A 12,416-nucleotide genomic window follows, 5' to 3' on the forward strand; every position below is an offset into this window, starting at 1 on the left:
ATAACTTTAGTGAAAGTTTAATTTACCTTGGTGTAACTTGCATGAAATAAGCTTGTAATGTGATATTACATTAGTCCTTGGCATGTTCGCTAAGATATGTTAAATTGAGAGCATTTGGTTAAGGTTGAAAATCAAGAGATTTTAATTAAAATCTATTTTTTGATCCCATTAGCTTAATTAAGATTTTAACTTGATATTTGTATTGGCCATGACTTGTTTACTAGTATATATTAATTGTGAACCATTTGAAGTTGCTTTAGAACCTTGGAAATTAAATTAGCATAATTTAATTAGAGTTCTACTTTGTTGTTCCAATAACCTAATTGAGTTTTAGAATGGATATAGGTGATGACCATGCCATGTTCTTTATTATGTATTAATTTGAGGTTATTTGGAATTGAATTAAAATCTAGGGAAGTTAATTATTTTTATTTAATTAAATTCTATCGAATTGAGCCATGGATTTAATTGTGTTTGAAAGTCGTTTCTATATCAAAATCCTAGACATGGACTTGTTGTATATTCATTTGGTTATGTTTTGAGCATTGGATAACATAGTTGCTATGTTTATACTCATGAGAATATGTTTTCCTTATTGAATATATTGTTGCCCTGTAAAATGATTTGCACATTTCGTATTTAACATCATTCATGCATAGCGTGTAACGAATCGCACACTGAAGATTCGACATTCATCACATCATATTAGTTGTGGACTTAGAGCATGTATTGTATAGGGTTGCAAATTTGGTTGTGCTTGGTAGATAGTTGATTATCTTGCATATTCTTGTTGATATATGCGTTGTTGCACAACTTGTTGATTTTGGGAACTTGGGGATGTCGTTGTTTGGCTATGGCTAGGACGTGGTTCTAGTACGGGGGATAGTCCCTCTATATAGTCTAGTGCACACATAGGGAGGTTACCCATGGGCTAGTAACCCTAAAGTAACTATGTTGTCGGTCTGATCCGGCGTGATGTCCGAGTATCCATTTTGTTTGACTTCCCATTTCATTTTCAAGTTGATAACTAGATGATGTTGTCACTTGTTGTTCCTTATTTGTCGTTCCATTTTAAGTTACATGATGTTAACTTTGCGAAATTATGCTTTATGCGTTGTATTGGAAGTCCCAATGTTGGTTAAATTACATCAATATTGAAAATTATGTTTTGACGTTCTAACATAGCTTAGGATTGATCCTATTGATTCATTTAGAACTTAGACGTTAGGTGGCATGAACCACCATTGTTATTTTGAGCTTTAGATTCTAAGTTGATGGCTTTGAGAACTTATACCTTATTGCATTGTATAACATGCTCTTTGTTGTTAAATTGCATGGATAATGTGACTCTTGTTAACTTGTATTCAAATATGCTTTTGTCATGTTATACGGATTACTCTAGACCTAGTTCAATTGTATTGAAAATGCAAATCATGTTAATTTATGCTCAAGCATTCTTCTTGTCGTGTTATTAGATTATCCCAACCATGATTCGTTTCATACACGTATGTATATCATGATTCTTGTTGCTTAGACTCTAAGGTAGCTTAGGATGCTCCCCGAGTCTCATTTGGACATAGACGTTAGGTGGCATGAGCCCTTTTAACATGTTTCACCTTAAGGTGATAAATTTGTAAAATGCTAGGTCGATGCATGCTCATCTCCTACGAGTAGCTTTATGTCACTCACTCCTACGATATTGGGGCATATTTCAGGTATGAAGACTTGGTTCGTGATGCCTAGCATTCCTTGGATGTTGTGTAGCTTTCAAGTTTCCATTTCATGCAAATGTTAGTATGAAATGTAATTTTGTAGACTTATATGTCAAAATATGCATATTTGATTCCATGTATATAATGTGTACTTAAGTACACTCCTTTCAATGTATTTGATATGTATGAGATGAGGCCGGAGGCCAATGACCATTATATTGTATTCTATGTACTTTTTAACTTCATGAAATATTGTGAAAATCTTGAAAAATCGCAAGTTATTGCTTCACCATGGTTGGATCGGGTGTGGGAATTCCATTTTCATTCTTTCATAGGGTCTTATAAATCATGTTTGAAGTGTGGCCAAGGGCCAAACGGTCATTTGATCCCGTTTTGTATTTTTGGATTCCGAGCTTTCATTCCAAATTCCATTTTTGCCTTTTTGCCCGTTGGGGGGTCGGATTTTGTATCGGTGGTATTTTTAAGTCATGGACCATTGTAGCACGTCCAAATAGGTAAGTTACATTTGCGTGCATGGTTATTTCCGGGCAAAACCTTATCGTTTGTGTTTTGAGCTTCCTACGAACTCATTTTGAAGTTTTGTTGCGTAATCTGATTTTAGGACACTTTGGGGTTTTCGTTCAAGAAATAAATTATGTTCTTGACATGGTCACTTAGAAAATGTGATTTTAGGGGGGGTTTCTTCTTCGTATTTTTCCAGAAAATGTCATCTTGGTACAGGAAATCCCGTACAAAATTTGGTTTTTCTGCTATGCTATAGTAGCTTTTTTTATAACTTCATGCCCTTTGCTGATCTAGGGGCATTTTGGGTAGTTCATAGTGTTTTTTTTTGTTTCATTCGCAAACCGGGTAGAAAATGTGATTTTAGGGGGGGGGGGGGGTTTCTTCTTCGTGTTTTTCCAAAAAAAATCATCTTGATGCCGAAAACAACTCGCAGATCTGGAAAATCTGGTAGTTCCAGGTTTTTTCGGGAAAAAGTGCTGATCTAAGGGGCATTTCGGGTATTTCACTTGTAAAATAAAATCTTCTCTTGACATGGTCATGTAGAAAACATGCTTTTTTTTTTTGGGTGGGGGGAGGGGGGGTGTTTTGTTCAAAACTTTTTGCCAAAAAATGTCATTTAAGCCTTCAAAATCCCATTTGAATTCGAAAAATGTGTGCAGGACCTGCTCATACTTGAAACCCAGAAAGTCTAATTTTTTGAAACTTTGATGCTTCATATCTTCATCATCCGGACTCCTAATCAAGTGATTTTTGAGTATAAGTTTATTAGTTTTTGCTGGTCTATATAACAGTATGCTCAGTTGCATCCAATTTTGTCTGAAAAGATCTTTTTACCCCTTGTGAAGTATCCTTGCTACATTGATTTCAAACCCAAAAAGTTAATTTTTATAAAACTTTGGAGTTTCATGTCTTTTTCATCCGGACTCCGAATCAAGTGATTCTTGGGTCTAATTTGATTAAATTTTTGTTGTCTTTCTAGTGGTGTGCTCAGTAGCACCCGATTTTATATTTTCAGAAATGACCATTTTGTGCTTGGGGGCCTGTTCGGTCTTTTTCTGATCATTCGTTCCCGCATTAGTTCTTATTGAGTTCCACGACCTCATGGAAGGTCACTTTGACTTCTTAGAGTCTTGTTTTCTATTTTTGCTTCCGCATTCGGATCCGTTATCGGGTCAACCTTCGGTTCATCACAAGACACGCTGGCCTAAAAACCAGGGTCGTCTCAGGTGGTATCAGAGTGTCCGGGTTTGAAGACCTTGGACGACTGGTTTTGGGTGCATATCATGCTCACGTTGTTTTGCTTTAATGTTTCATTTATATCTTGATAACATGCTTTGTTTGATAACATGTCTTGTATGCTAACATATTCACATGCTTGGGTGTTTTGAGGCATCTATTATTTGTTAAACATGCTTTATGTGTATATATGCTCTTGATAACATGATCTGGGTTTCTATCATGTCTGCGTGCTTATGTTAGCATGACTATATGCGATGTATATGGATATACCTTACGCTTTTCATTCACGTGTATTGTCGTTCCATGTACTTACGTGCTTCTTGATAACATGTTTGATTTGATAACATGCCTATTTGCTTATGTGGCAACTTGTTTACTACTTATGTGAGCAGATAGTTATGCTATTTTGCATGCTACTTGTTTACTTTATGTCAGGTTTTGGCATTGTCTCTTATGATCTGTCATATCCCTTGGATGTGTTCCTGTTTTACGAGTTTCTTCCATGGATAGGAGAAATTCATTCTGTGAGGACCCATATAGGGAACTTTCTTGTCTATTCTGTTGGTTGATGCGAGTAAGGCTCATGTAAGCGTAGACGACTGCAATTCATTTCCTTTTCCTTGTCTAGTGGAGTGAGACGTGGGCTAGGGATGCACCGTTTCATTTCCTTTTCCTTCGTGGCTTCTAGATCTAAGGCCTTAAGCGTAGGGTGCCAGTGTCATTATTGTCAGAGTTTTGGGATTTGCTACCCCAACTCTCGCAGATGCCTGGTTCCCGTGGTGCTTTTGGTAATGATCATTTTTGACATTGATGTCATCCATATCAATAGGTTTCTCAGAGTTGACCTGGTTTGGGGTATGTTACGGACTAGTGCCTTATACCATCATGCTACCTTGCTGACGAGTAAGTATGGGCGGGTTCTGGTTATTATTCGTACTACCTTGTCACTCTCTCCTTTCATTGTGATTCAACGTTCCTTTGTCTTGGGATTCTCTCCGTGGTTGACGTTGAGTTAACGTGCCAGTTCGTATGAGGTGTTGTCTTAGTTCATGGTTTCGCGTTCCTTCAGTTGATCTTTAGACTTCAGGATTTGTCCTTCGGTGCGTTGGGAGCTGTCCTTTGATTTGACCTTTTGTTCGGTCATTATTCTATTCTCTCTGGCATGTTCGTAATTTCTGGGACAAAATTCCTTTAAGGAGGGTAAGTTTTAACGACCCGGTCATTTGCCTTCCTTTCCTTTTTCCTGAAATTTTACGAATGAATTTTTTTCGTTTAATTTTCTTTTCTGAGCTCTATTTCGTGTCGCTAAGTGTCATCTCGAGTGCTCAGAATTGGTTCCTGAGACTCTTTTCCGTGGATTGACAACTTCTTTTGAGGACCGAGTCATTTTCACATTTTTCGTTTTTTGACACTATGCGCTATTTCGTCCTTTTCCCTATTCTGTCTTATCTCTGTTTGTCAGTTTTTGGCACAACCTCACTTCTCATGCTCAGAGTTGGTTTTTTGACTTCACGTGCCTTCATCTTGAGTGGTTTCCTCGAAATACGTATCTTTACTTTTGTAAGAAAATACTCTAATTGCTCCCGTTGTCCACAAGGGCATAGATGCACAATTCTTCATAATCTTTTTCATTTCTTGGGGTATTTTTTGTAAATATCTTTTGATAATATTTTATTTCAAGGGCATCTAAGAAAATATCTTTTGGAAGATATTTTCATTCTGGGGCAATTTTGCAGTTAACCGTTTTTGTAGGGGCCATTGTGCAATTAACGAAAGTTATTACAAAATGTCTCATTTGGGGTCTGGGTTCTCGTACAGCATTCATTTTCACATTTTGTCAAGTTGTGGACTCTTAGAATTTCCTTCTGGTCATTTTTCTCCAGTTTCAGAGTTTCTGGAAACGGTTGCCGCCGAACTTGTTCGGGGCATAACTTTCTGTTCGGGACCCAATTTTTGACGCCGTTTCTTCCGTTGTTCATATTTTCTTATTTTAAATCTTTTTTGTTCATTAAGTTTTTCCGTTTGAGCGCGTTTGCTCAAAATCCACTTTTCTGGACCCGGCGGGGCCCTTTCGAGGCACTTTTTGAGATTTCTATAAATAGGTTGCCCTAATTTTTAAAATTAGATTTTCAGACCTTCTTCCTCCTCTTGGCTGGCAGCCATGGGAGCCCAAGGGGCTGCCTTCACTCTTTCTTCTCCTCCACTTGATTTCCTTGGTAGAAATCCTACGGCCTTAGCATTTGTTGTTCGCCCGTCGTGCTCTACCATTACCCCTTATTAAAAACCATTTCTGACCAAATTTTGAGTTCGGGATTGAGGTCAAGTTTGGATTCTTGTGGGGCTTCTTGGGGATTCGTATAGATCGTGTTGTCCCCGACAAAACCTAGGAGTTTCGTCGGATTCGAAGCTGTTTTAATTCGATGGGGATTTGGAATTTTCATCTCAAATTGAGATAGGAGGTGCTATAGGTTTAATTCTTGTTATATAACATGCTATTAATGCTTATACAACTTGATTGCATGCTTAAATATGAAATCTAGAGATTTTATTATTTAATTTTGTTGCATTGGATTTGATTTTCCCGGTTGCTTATGACTTGTTTTAAACATGTAGCATGGTAATATAATACTCTATAATATGGTCATTGACACATATTAAATTGAGGGAATTTGAACAAGTAATAAAGATTTTATTTAATATTTATCTTGAATAAAATATTAAATCATGTGGCCTTAACTAGCTCAAAATCAATATGTCTTAGCATATTAAATTAGGCCTTAGCATGCTCTTCAAAATAGTTGAATTTGAAAGTAATTGGAGATGTTTTGAAAATTAGTAATTATTAATTAATTTAATTAATTAATTTGCCCCGAGTGCACTATTCACTTTATTTGAATTCCGAATTGATATTCTTGATCTACATGCCATATAGCTTCACATATATTTGATTTAGAATATTCGGTGAGGTTTTGAAATCTTTCATTTAATTAATTTCCTTGTTTAAGATTTAATCCTCATGCTGATATACAACTTGGAATTGAATTGTGGCATGTTAGAAAATTAAGCTTTGGTGTGGTTGTTCACATATATTAAATTGGGATTAATTGCATGAGAATTGCAACCTTTATTTTATAATTAACTTTACCGAAAGTTTAATTTACATAAGTGAAACTTGCATTAAATAAGCTTGTAATGTGATATTACATTAGTCCTTGGCATGTTCTCTAAGATATGTTAAATTGAGAGCATTTGGTTAATTTTGAAAATCTAGAGATTTTAATTAAAATCTATTTTGTGGTCCCATTAGCTTAATTAAGATTTTAACTTGATATTTGTATTGGCCATGACTTGTTTACTTGTATATATTAATTGTGGACCATTTGAAGTTACTTTAGAACCTTGGTAATTAAATTACCATGATTTAATTAGAGTTCTACTTTGTTGTTCCAATAACCTAATTGAGTTTTAAAATGGATATAGGTGATGACCATGCCATGTTCTTTATTATGTATTAATTTGAGGTTATTTCAAATTCACTTAGAATCAAGGGAATTTAATTATTTTTATTTAATTAAATTCTATCGAATTGAGCCATGGATTTAATTGTGTTTGAAAATCGTTTCTATATCAAAATCCTGGACACAGACTTGTTGTATATTCATTTGGTTATGTTTTGAGCATTGGATAACATAGTTGCTATGTTTATACTCATGAGAATATGTTTTCCTTATTGAATATATTGTTGCCTTGTGTAATGATTTGCACATTTCGTATTTAACATCATTCATGCATAGCGTGTAACGAATCGCACACTGAAGATTCGACATTCATCACATCATATTAGTTGTGGACTTAGAGCATGTATTGTATAGGTTTCCAAATTTGGTTGTGCTTGGTAGATAGTTGATTATCTTGTATATTCCTGTTGATATATGCGTTGTTGCACAACTTGTTGATTTTGGAAACTTGGGGATGTCGTTGTTTGGCTATGGCTAGGACATGGTTTTAGTACGGGGGATAGTCCCTCTATATAGTCTACTGCGCACATAGGGAGGTTACCCATGGGCTAGTAACCCTAAAGTAACTATGTTGTCGGTCTGATCCGGCGTGACGTCCGAGTATCCACTTTGTTTGACTTCGTATTTCATTTTCAAGTTGATAACTAGATGATGTTGTAACTTGTTGTTCCTTATTTATCGTTCCATTTTAAGTTACATGATGTTAACTTTGCGAAATTGTGCTTTATGCGTTAAATTGGCAGTCCCAATGTTGGTTAAATTACATCGATATTGAAAATTGTGTTTTGACATTCTAACATAGCTTAGGATTGATCCTATTGATTCATTTATAACTTAGACGTTAGGTGGCATAAACCACCACTGTTATTTTGTGCTTTAGATTCTAAGTTGATGGCTTTGAGAACTTATACCTTATTGCATTGTATAACATGCTCTTTTGTTGTTGAATTGCATAGATAATGTGATTCTTGTTAATCTATGCTCAAGCATTCTTCTTGTCGTGTTCTTAGATTATCCCAACCATGATTCGTTTCATACACGTATCTATATCATGATTCTTGTTGCTTAGACTCTAAGGTAGCTTAGGATACTCCCCCTGTCTCATTTGGACATAGACGTTAGGTGGCATCAGCCCCTTTAACATGTTTCACCTTAAGGTGATAAATTTGTAAAATGCTAGGTCGATGCATGCTCATCTCCTACGAGTAGCTTTATGTTACTCACCCCTACGATACTGGGGCATATTTCAGGTACGAAGACTTGGTTCGTGACACCTAGCATTCCTTGTATGTCGTGTAGCTTTCTAGTTTCCATTCCATGCAAATGTTAGCATGAAATGTCATTTTGTAGACTTATATGTCAAAATATGTATATTTGATTCCATGTATGTAATGTGTACTTAAGTACACTCTTTTCAATGTATTTGATATGGATGAGATGAGGCCGTAGGCCAATGACCATTATATTGTATTCTATGTACTTTTTGACTTCATGAAATATTGTGAAAATCTTGAAAAATCGCAAGTCATTGCTTCACCGTGGTTGCATCGGGTGTGGGAATTTCCTTTTCATTCTTTCATAGGGTCTTATAAATCATGGTTGAAGTGTGGCCAAGGGCCAAACGGTTATTTGATCCCGTTTTGTATTTTTGGATTCTGAGTTTTCATTCCAAGTTCCATTTTTGCCTTTTTGCCCGTTGGGGGGTCGGATTTGTATCGGTGGTATTTTTAAGTCGTGGACCATTGTAGCATGTCCAAATAGGTAAGTTACATTTGAGTGCATGGTCATTTCTGGGCAAAACCTTATCGTTTGTGTTTTGAGCTTCCTATGAACTCATTTTGAAGTTTTGTTGCATAATCTGATTTTAGGGCACTTTGGGGTTTTTCTTCGGGAAATAAATTATGTTCTTGACATACTTAGAAAATGTGATTTTAGGGGGGGTTTCTTCTTCATGTTTTTCCAGAAAATGTCGTCTTGGTACCGGAAATCCCTTGCAAAGTTCGGATTTTTTGCTATGCTATAGCAGCTTTTTTTATAACTTCTTGCCCTTTCCTGATCTAGGGGCATTCTGGGTACTTCATAGTGTTTCTTTTTCGTTTTCGTCCTCAATCCGGGTGGAAAACGTGATTTTAGGGGGGGTTTATTCTTCGTGTTTTTACAAAAGAAAATCATCTTGATGCCGAAAACAACTCGCAGATCTGGAAAATCTGGTCGTTCCAGGTTTTTTCCGAAAAAAGTGCTGATCTAAAGGGCATTTCGGGTATTTTCACTTGTAAAATAAAATCTTCTCTTGAAATGGTCATGTAGAAAACATGATTTTAGGGGGGTTTGTTCACAACTTTTTGCCAAAAAATGTCATTTAAGCCTTCAAAATCCCATTTGAATTCGAAAAATATGTGCAGGCCCTGCTCATACTTGAAACCCAGAAAGTCTAATTTTTTGAAACTTTGAGGCTTCATATCTTCATCATCCGAACTCCAAATCAAGTGATTTTTGAGTCTAAGTTTATTTATTTTTGCTGGTCTATATAACAGTATACAAGGTTGCATCAAATTATATCTGAAAAGACCATTTTACCCCTTGTAAAGTACCCTTGCCGCACTGATTTTAAACCCAAAAGTTGGTTTTTATGAAATTTTGATGTTTCATATCTTGTTCGTCCAGACTCCGAATCAAGTGATTCTTGAGTCTAGATTCATTAATTTTTCCTGGTCTATCTAACGGTATGCTCAGTTGCATCCAATTTTGTCTAAAAAGACCTTTTCACCCCTTGTGAAGTACCCTTGCTGCATTGATTTCAAACTCAAAAAGGTGATTTTTATGAAACTTTGGAGTTTCATATCTTCTTCATCCGGACTCCGAATCAAGTGATTCTTGAGTCAAATTTGATTAAATTTTTGTTGTCTTTCTAGTGGTGTGCTCAGTAGCACCCGATTTTATATTTTCAGAAATGACCATTTTGCCCTTGGGGGCCTGTTCGGTCTTTTTCTGATCATTCGTTCCCGCATTAGTTCTTATTGAGTTCCACGACCTCTTGGAAGGTCACTTTGACTTCTTAGAGTCTTGTTTTCTATTTTCACTTCCGTATTCGGATCCGTTATCGGGTCAACCTTCGGTTCATCACAGGACACGCTGGCCTAAAAACTAGGGTCGTTTCATATATATACAACAAGCATAATATGGAACACAAAAAGACATAAAAATAAACAACTCCAAACTTGATTTAATAAAAACTGAATATCCATGCAAAATAACAAAAACAAACACAGTCATAAGTTCAAAACAGAAACTGAAAGCAATGCCAAACGCGGCCCAAAATAAATCCTAAGAGTACTATTAAAAATCAAAATAGAAACTGAAAACAGAAAATCACTCCATCATTGGAGTAGAGGATGAGGCACTGGCTCCTCCGGGTGCTCAGTCAATCAACGATTGAAGCATGGCCTACATAACCTGTTGTCCCTCGTGAGTCTCCCTATGAAAATCCGTAAGGGTGCCCTTTATGGTTTCGAATCTCAGTTGAAGTGTGTCAATACGGGTGCTGAGGGACTCATAATCGACACTGGACATGGCAGGTGGTGGTGGCGCAACAGGTGCAGGAGCAGCCGCTGCTGCAGTAATAGGGACATTTGCAGCCCCCTAATTCAGAGCACCACCGATGCGTGCTAACCGAGTTGTCTTAAGCTATACTGTACTTGTCTTCTATGCACTGAGGTCATAGAGAAATACCTCTATATTCCGCTCCTCATTACGGGGTGCCTTGAATTTTTTGTTCTTAAGTAGTTTGGTAACCAAATACGGGAAAGGAAGTGCCCAAGTCAAGGCATTATCCATTTGCTCAACAAAGAGATCATTGTACACTTTGAGAAGTTGGTCACAAATGAGTTGTGGAACATAAAACCAATACCCCTTTTCAACTGCATAAAGGTGTTTAGAAAAACTCACTTACGTTCAGATTGCTTGGGGATTGGAAGAACATTCTTGGCTAGGACTAAGTCCAAAAACCAAAGTCGGCAAGGTGACGAGGCCACTTGTATACGCCAAAATAATGTAGTGAATGTGCGGTTCAAGAAAAGCCTTTTTGGTCAAGTTTAAAATTGTAAAAACCACTACCACCACTACTACTAACGTAGCAAGAGTGAGTACGGATCATCCCAAGGGATTATACGTGTAGGAATTTAACTTTGACTCTAATGTATCAATCGATTGCAAGGAGAGATTGGTTGATTACTCTATAAAACAATTAATTAAAATGCAAGTAAAATAAAACTAAGTTGAGATAAGGATTTAAGAGATGAGAAGTGAGGTCTTAGGGTCTATTGGAATTTCCACCAAGCTTGTTCACCAAATCACACACTTTCAACTAATTTGGGGAAAACATTCTTGTGAACAAAATGCGACTACCAATTGCAATATTAAGCATGGACCATCAAATTCAATAATGTATTGTCTACCTAACCAACAAATAAACTAAGTGTAGAATAACCCATTAATCCTAAGCATGACCCATCAAAATAGTCACAATTGTAGCACACGTCAATCTAGAGAATCATGGAATTTGCAACAATAAGCCATGGAATATCAACTCAAGTATAGATTTTCTGCCTACCTACAAACATGAATTAAATTGTAGAACAACCCATCAAGTATAAGAATAATCCATCAAATTAATTGACAAACCCATCTAATAAAACCCATATCTAGCCATCACTAGATTCTCAATCAACCACACATAGACATGCAATCAATATAGAAAAACTAGTGTAGAGATCAATTCCCAAATAATCACACATAAGACAATATGTAATCACAAAGAGAATCAATAGGAAGAATTAAACCATATGAATCATGTGAGATATAATTCCTAATTTAATCGCACATAGACATGTAAATAAACTAGAGAATTAATAGGAAGAATTAAACCATATACCAAGATTAATTAAATTCACAAGGCTAGAACATTAATCACAAGAAATTATTCCCCAAAAAGTATGAAAATGATAGAGGTTTATATTACAAACTTGGGGCTCATCCAAGCCCCAAGGAGAAGTCTAGTGTAATACCCCGTAATTTTAAAGAATGTATTTAAATTAATTGTGTGTTAGGTTAATTAATTTTATTTATTTGTGCATACTACATTATTATATTAAGTTCATTTAATGGTACATGTAAATTAATTGTGTATGGTAAAATAGTAAATTTATTCATTTAATTATGCATGTATTATTATTAATAATTTAATTTGTTGGTTATGCTTATATTAATCATTATTAGTTAATTAAAGTATTATATTTGTGTTATATAGTATTATGATGATATAATGTATTATTTTGTAATAATAATAATTATATTAGTTTAATAATAATAATAATAATAATAATATAATAATAATAATAAAAGTTTATTAATAATAATATTAGTT

This window comes from Cornus florida, unplaced genomic scaffold, assembly GCF_030987335.1.
Source record: "Cornus florida cultivar Cherokee Brave unplaced genomic scaffold, ASM3098733v1 CherokeeBrave_3.0.0_Hap2_Chr03, whole genome shotgun sequence".
NCBI lineage: Eukaryota > Viridiplantae > Streptophyta > Magnoliopsida > Cornales > Cornaceae > Cornus > Cornus florida.